Genomic DNA, 8,067 nt, shown 5'->3' on the forward strand with positions numbered 1-8,067 from the left:
TCTATACTGGGGTACACTTCACGATTGCAAAAAATCGGAAAACGTCACTGATAGACTGATAGTGATAGTCTTCGATCGTTAGTATCTCAGCCGTTTTTCGATGGATTTTCAATTTGCTTGGACCATTAAATCAAGCAAGAGTCAACGCTGCATACCCGATGTAGACTGATATTTTTTACATGTTTCGCTTTTTATGCGATTTTTTTCACTTTCGAATTTCGGGATTTCCGCGATTTATTCAGACATATTTTGGGATTTACACTGTTTCTTACGTTGTTTGATTTTATACGGGCCATATTCTCGGGCGTAAAACTCGACTCCAGTGTGCTACAATCTTTGTGTATATATTTACTATTGAAAACTTGCTAACAGTAACAGAATCAGTCCATCTCGTAAGTGTATCGCAAACTTCTTCTTCCATAGCACTACATTCCAACTGGAACATGGCCTGCTTCTCAATTTAGTAATCTATTATAGCATTTCTTTAGTTATTAAAAATTGAATTTTCTATGCCCGACATTGCATTAGTATGTATCTTGTGTGGCAAGTACAATGGATATACTACGCCCAGGGTGTCGAGAATGTTTCCCATCCGAAAACATCCTGGACCGGACCGAGAATCGAACTCGCCATCTCCAGGTTGGCAATCCTACACGCAGGCAAAAACAATTAGGATTTTCATAAGTTACAACTTATGAATGAGTGCTTTTTCGGTTCCATTGAAGACTTATGCGTTCCATAAAAATGGCTTTTGAATTCCATAACTATGACTTATGATTGGCATTAGAGTTGATATTGAGGAAAAATATTCAATTTACCATGTCGGTGACGGATGAGTGAATAGCATATTTGCTGATAGTTTCAACTTTGGTCGATTAAGACGTTTTGAATGCTTTTATTACTCATTTTGGTTGTGCTTATCATTGCATTATTCTAAACACATTTCAGAAAATTGATTTATTTTTCGTTTTTAATGATTTGGATTTTTTTTCAGGCTGATGATTCATAGGAGAAAAATTATTTTTATTATGATAAAGTATCTTGAAGATTCTATTTTCGCCCATGGACTCATTTCAAATCCTCTAATTGTTTAACAAATATGTTTATCAGAATGTTAATGCTAATAATTTTGTTTGACTTGGAAATTGGTAAAATATTGAAACTATAACATTTAGTTATAGTTATCAAAGCATCTTATAAACATTCATGGCATGCATTTTTAAATAAAATTTTCATTACAAATACTTTCAATTTTTATTTTATTTTTATTATTAAATTCATAAATATGACTGTCATTAATTATGTACCACTCTTATGATATCCATAGCTCTTTCTCATGATATTCATAAGTCTGGTTATGATAGTTGTAAGTAATTGAAAATGCATTTCTCCTTCTAAATCATAAATTACACTTATGGTTTCCACATATAATCTTTGTGGTGCCAAATAATAAGTGGTTTTTATGAACCTCCTAAGTATTTTTGGCTGGGTGTACGCCTTTACTCACAAGGCTACTGGAAACCCCAGCCAGCATATACGTCAAATTAATGCAACCAGGGTTGTAAATATTTGGCAGCGCTGAATGAAGTTGATGTTTTTTTTTATTTCTTTTTTTTTTATTTTCTTCCTTCCTTGAACGCAAAGTCCGACGCAACTCACGTGAAGGAATAATAATTATTAACACTAAGTTAGTGGCGGGTGCTTAGTCTCTGTTCCAGTTTGCGTCGGTGATGGTTGCAGCGATACACTTTCAGCCAGGGTTGTGCTTAATCATTCTCATATGATAATTGACCTTTCCCGTCAAAAATTGTATCTCGTTTTATTGTCTCAGTCGATTCTTTGGCTTATTTAAGGTCAACTTTTCCAAAGAACCCATATTTTTTGAAGCCTCTAACTATTTTTAAAATCGTGGCCCCCACAAATCTTTTGTACCAAAACCAACATTTTTTGTACATTTTGGCCCCTCCCGAAAGCTGTCGGCCCGAGGCCTCTTTCCGACTAAACCCGGCCCTGACTAGGACCAATACTTAGACGAACTAGTCTATGTTGACCAGGGGAAGAAGGCGGAGCACTGAATCCCTACCCCGACATGTTTATTTATTTATTATCAGACTAAGGCCGGAGTGGCCTGTGCTGCACATAAAAGTCTTCTCCATTCAGCTCTGTCCATGGCTGCACTTCGCCAACCACGCAGTCTGCGGAGGGTCCGCAAATCGTCCTCAACCTGATCCATCCACCTTGCCCGCTGTGCACCTCGCCTTCTTGTTCCCGTCGGATCGTTGTCGAGAACCATTTTCACCGGATTACTGTCCGACATTCTGGCTACGTGCCCGGCCCGCCGCAGTCTTCCGATTTTCGCGGTGTGAACGATGGATGGTTCTCCCAACAGCTGATGCAACTCGTGGTTCATTCGCCTCCTCCACGTACCGTCCGTACCGTTGCGGTGCTGGCCGGGATACGAGCAACCTTAGGGAAGATCGGGTAACCAACCCCGGTGGGAACTATGGTCGTATGCTGACAGGGAAGGGGGGTTTGCTCCTCTCCGGAGGTGCAAATCTTATTGAGCGTCTGTTCTCCATGTCAGGATCGGCTCACAACAGCGTCTGTTCTCCATGTTAGGGGCGGCTGATCATCGTCCGAGTGCCAGCGAGGGACTCTAAGTGAAACTGTGCACCATGGTCCACCGGAAATAAGGAGGAATGGTCCTCCGGAAATTTAGGGGTTTGGTGTCAGGCCCTGCAAGCCAGCCTTTAAAAATCATAAGCAACGAACAATCAACAAGAGAGTACGGACCGGAACCATCGGCGAAGACCACTGCGACGAAAAGGGACTAGCGATTGGAAACTCGGTTCGTGGAACTGCAAATCTCTCAACTTCATCGGGAGCACACGCATACTCGCCGATGTGCTCAAGGACCGTGGATTCGGCATCGTAGCGCTGCAGGAGGTTTGTTGGAAGGGATCAATGGTGCGAACGTTTAGAGGTAATCATACCATCTACCAGAGCTGCGGCAACACACATGAGCTGGGAACAGCTTTCATAGTGATGGGCGATATGCAAAGGCGCGTGATCGGGTGGTGGCCGATCAATGAAAGAATGTGCAGGTTGAGGATCAAAGGCCGGTTCTTCAACTTCAGCATAATCAACGTCCATAGCCCACACTCCGGAAGCACTGATGATGATAAGGACGCATTCTACGCGCAGCTGGAACGTGAGTACGACAGCTGCCCAAGACACGACGTCAAAATCATCATAGGAGATTTGAACGCTCAGGTTGGCCAAGAGGAGGAGTTTAGACCCACTATTGGAAAGTTCAGCGCTCACCGGCTGACGAACGAAAACGGCCTACGACTAATTGATTTCGCCGCCTCCAAGAATATGGCCATTCGCAGCACCTACTTCCAACACAGCCTCCCGTATCGGTACACCTGGAGATCACCACTGCAGACAGAATCACAAATCGACCACGTTCTGATTGATGGACGGCACTTCTCCGACATTATCGACGTCAGGACATATCGTGGCGCTAACATCGACTCTGACCACTATCTGGTGATGGTTAAACTGCGCCCAAAACTATCCGTCATCAACAATGTTCGGTACCGACGACCGCCGCGGTACGACCTAGAGCGACTGAAGCAACCTGATGTCGCCACTGCATACGCGCAGCATCTCGAGGCAGCGTTGCCGGAAGAGGGTGAGCTCGATGGGGCCCCTCTTGAGGACTGCTGGAGTACAGTTAAAGCAGCCATTAACGACGCAGCGGAGAACAACGTCGGGTATATGGGTCGAAGTCGACGGAACGATTGGTTCGACGAAGAGTGCAGACAGATTCTGGAGGAGAAGGACGCAGCGCGGGCGGTTGCGCTGCAGCAAGGTACCCGGCAGAACGTGGAACGTTATAGACGGAAGCGGAGACAGCAGACCCGCCTTTTTCAGGAGAAGAAACGCCGCCTGGAAGAAGCGGAGTGCGAGGAGATGGAACAGCTGTGCCGTTCTCAAGATACACGCAAGTTCTATCAGAAGCTCAACGCATCCCGCAAAGGCTTCGTGCCGCGAGCCGAAATGTGCCGGGATAAGGATGGGAGCATCTTGACGGACGAACGTGTGGTGATCGAAAGGTGGAAGCAGCACTACGAGGAACATCTGAATGGCGCTGAGAGTACAGGCAGTGAAAGTCAAGGCAGCGGAGGAGATGACCACGTCAGTTCCGCGGACGATGGAAGCCAACCAGCCCCACCTTGAGGGAAGTTAAGGATGCCATTCAACAGCTAAAGACCAATAAAGCAGCTGGTAAGGATGGTATCGGAGCTGAGCTCATCAAGATGGGCCCGGAAAAGCTGGCCACTTGCCTGCACAAACTGATAGTCAGAATCTGGGAAACCGAACAGCTACCGGAGGAGTGGAAGGAAGGGGTTATATGCCCCATCTACAAGAAAGGCGACAAACTGGAGTGTGAGAACTTTCGAGCGATCACCATCCTTAATGCCGCCTACAAAGTGATATCCCAGATCATCTTCCGTCGTCTGTCACCATTAGTGAACGAGTTCGTGGGAAGTTATCAAGCCGGCTTCGTTGACGGCCGCTCGACAACGGACCAGATCTTTACTGTACGGCAAATCCTTCAAAATGCCGTGAATACCAGGTCCCAACGCACCATCTGTTCGTTGATTTCAAGGCGGCATACGACCGTATAGACCGCGTAGAGCTATGGAAAATTATGGACGAGAACAGCTTCTTACCAGACTGATCAAAGCAACGGTGGATGGTGTGCAAAACTGTGTGAAGATTTCGGGCGAACACTCCAGTTCGTTCGAATCGCGCCGGGGACTAAGACAAGGTGATGGACTTTCGTGCCTGTTGTTCAACATTGCGCTAGAAGGTGTCATGCGAAGAGCCGGGTGTAACAGCCGGGGTACGATTTTCAACAGATCCAGTCAATTTATTTGCTTCGCGGATGACATGGACATTGTCGGCCGAACATTTGCAAAGGTGGCAGAACTGTACACCCGCCTGAAACGTGAAGCAACAAAAGTTGGACTGGTGGTGAATGCGTCAAAGACAAAGTACATGCTTGTGGGCGGAACCGAGCGCGACAGGGCCCGCCTGGGAAGCAGTGTTACGATAGACGGGGATACCTTCGAGGTGGTCGAGGAATTCGTCTACCTCGGATCCTTGCTAACGGCTGACAACAACGTTAGTCGTGAAATACGAAGGCGCATCATCTGTGGAAGTCGGGCCTACTACGGGCTCCAGAAGAAACTGCGGTCGAAAAAGATTCGCCACCGCACCAAATGTGTCATGTACAAGACGTTAATAAGACCGGTAGTCCTCTACGGACATGAAACATGGACAATGCTCGAGGAGGACTTGCAAGCACTCGGAGTATTCGAGAGACGGGTGCTTAGGACCATCTTTGGCGGTGTGCAAGAAGACGGTGTGTGGCGGCGAAGAATGAACCATGAGCTCGCCCAACTCTACGGCGAACCCAGTATCCAGAAGGTAGCTAAAGCCGGAAGGGTACGATGGGCAGGACATGTTGCAAGAATGCCGGACAGCAACCCTGCAAAGATGGTGTTCGCTTCCGATCCGGCAGGTACGAGACGGCGTGGAGCGCAGCGAGCGAGATGGGCAGACCAGGTGCAGAACGACTTGGCGAGCGTGGGGCGTATCCGAGGATGGAGAGATGCGGCCTCGAACCGTGCATTGTGGCGTCAAATTGTTGATTCAGTGTTATCTGTTTAGATGTTAACTAAATAAATGAATGAATGAACGTACCGTCCGCCATCTGCACCCCACCATAGATGGTACGCAACACTTTCCTTTCAAAAACTCCCAGTGCGCGTTGGTCCTCCACGAGCATCGTCCAGGTCTCGTGTCCGTAGAGAACTACCGGTCTTATAAGCGTTTTGTAGATAGTCAGTTTGGTACGGCGGCGAACTCTATTCGATCGGAGCGTCTTGAGGAGTCCAAAGTACGTGCGATTTCCAGCCACTATGCGCCTCCGAATTTTTCTGCTGGTATCGTTATCGGCGGTCACCAGTGAGCCCAAGTACACAAATTCTTCAACCACCTCGATTTCGTCACTACCGATAGAAACTCGTGGTGGGTGGCTTACATTGACCTCTCTTGAGCCTCTTCCTATCATGTACTTCGTCTTCGACGTGTTGATGACTAGTCCAATCCGTTTAGCTTCGCTTTTCAGTCGAATGTAGGCTTCCTCCATCTTCTCAAAGTTACGTGCCATGATATCAATGTCGTCGGCGAAACCAAATAACTGGACGGACTTCGTGAAAATCGTACCACTCGTATCAATCCCTGCCCTTCGTATTACTCCCTCCAAAGCGATGTTGAATAGCAGACACGAAAGACCATCACCTTGCCGTAACCCTCTACGCGTTTCGAAGGGACTCGAGAATGCCCCTGAAACTCGAACTACACACATCACCCGATCCATCGTCGCCTTGATCAACCGTATCAGTTTATCCGGAAATCCGTGCATTAGCTGCCATAGCTGGTCCCGATCGATTGTATCATATGCGGCTTTGAAGTCGATAAATAGATGATGTGTGGGCACGTTGTATTCGCGGCATTTCTGCAATACCTGACGTATGGCGAGCACCTGGTCTGTGGTAGAGCGTTCACCCATAAATCCCGCCTGGTACTGCCCCACGAACTCTCTTGCAATTGGTGTTAGTCGACGGCATACAATTTGGGAGAGTACCTTGTAGGCGGCGTTCAGCAATGTGATTGCGCGGTAGTTGCTACAATCCAGCTTATCGCCCTTTTTGTAGATGGGACACACGACACCTTCCATCCACTCCTGCGGTAGAACCTCATCCTCCCAAACCTTGGTAATCACCCAGTGCAGAGCTCTAGCCAGTGCCTCTCCACCGTGTTTAAACAGCTCTCATGGTAGTTGGTCAACTCCAGGGGCTTTTTTGTTTTTCAGCCGGCCGATCTCCTCCTGGATTTCCTGGAGATTCGGAGCCGGAAGTCGCATGTCCTGCGCGCGTGCTCCTAGGTTCATTACCATACCGCCACCGTTGTCTGACATATCGCCATTCAGGTGCTCTTCGTAGTGCTGCCGCCACCTTTGGATCACCTCACGCTCGTTTGTAAGAAGGTTCCCGTTTATGTCGCTACACATATCGGGCTGTGGCACGTGGCCCTTACGTGAACGGTTCAACTTCTCATAGAGCTTTCGTGCGTTATTAGCGCGGTACAGTTCCTCCGTCTCTTCACGGTTTCGATCTTCCTGCTGGCGCGTTTTCCTCCGGAAAATCGAGTTTTGTCTTTTCCGCGTCAGTTTGTATCGTGCCTCGTTCGCCGTCGTGCGGTGTTGCAGCAATCTCGCCCATGCTGCATTCTTCTCCTCAACTAACTGCTCACATTCGCCGTCATACCAGTCGTTTCTCTGATCCGGAGCCACCGTGCCTAGTGCAGCGGTTGCGGTGCTTCCAATGGCGGATCGAATATCTCTCCAGCCATCTTCAAGAGATGCTGCGCCTAGCTGCTCTTCCGTTGGGAGTTCCACTTCCAGCTGCTGCGCGTAGCCTTGGGCTAGTCTACTGTCTTGTAGCCGCCCAATGTTTAGCCGCGGCGGACGACTCCGACGCGTGTTGATCACCGTCGAGAGTTTTGAGCGCAGACATACTGCGACGAGGTAGTGGTCGGATTCAATATTCGCACAGCGGTAAGTGCGTACGTTCGTGATGTCGGAGAAGAATTTACCGTCGATTAGAACGTGGTCGATTTGGTTTTCCGTTACTTGATTAGGTGATTTCCATGTGGCCTTGTGGATATTCTTGCGGGGGAAGAAAGTGCTTCGGACTACCATTCCGCGGGAGGCTGCAACGTTTATGCATCGTTGGCCGTTGTCGTTCGATACGGTATGCAGACTATCCGGTCCGATGACCGGTCTATACATTTTCTCCCTTCCTACCTGAGCGTTCATGTCACCGATGACGATTTTGACGTCCTGCAGTGGGCATCCATCGTATGTCTGCTCCAGCTGCGCATAGAACGCTTCTTTCTCGTCGTCGGATCGTTCTCCCCGACATGTGA

The sequence above is a fragment of the Armigeres subalbatus genome, chromosome 2 (assembly GCF_024139115.2).
Source record: "Armigeres subalbatus isolate Guangzhou_Male chromosome 2, GZ_Asu_2, whole genome shotgun sequence".
Classification (NCBI taxonomy): domain Eukaryota; kingdom Metazoa; phylum Arthropoda; class Insecta; order Diptera; family Culicidae; genus Armigeres; species Armigeres subalbatus.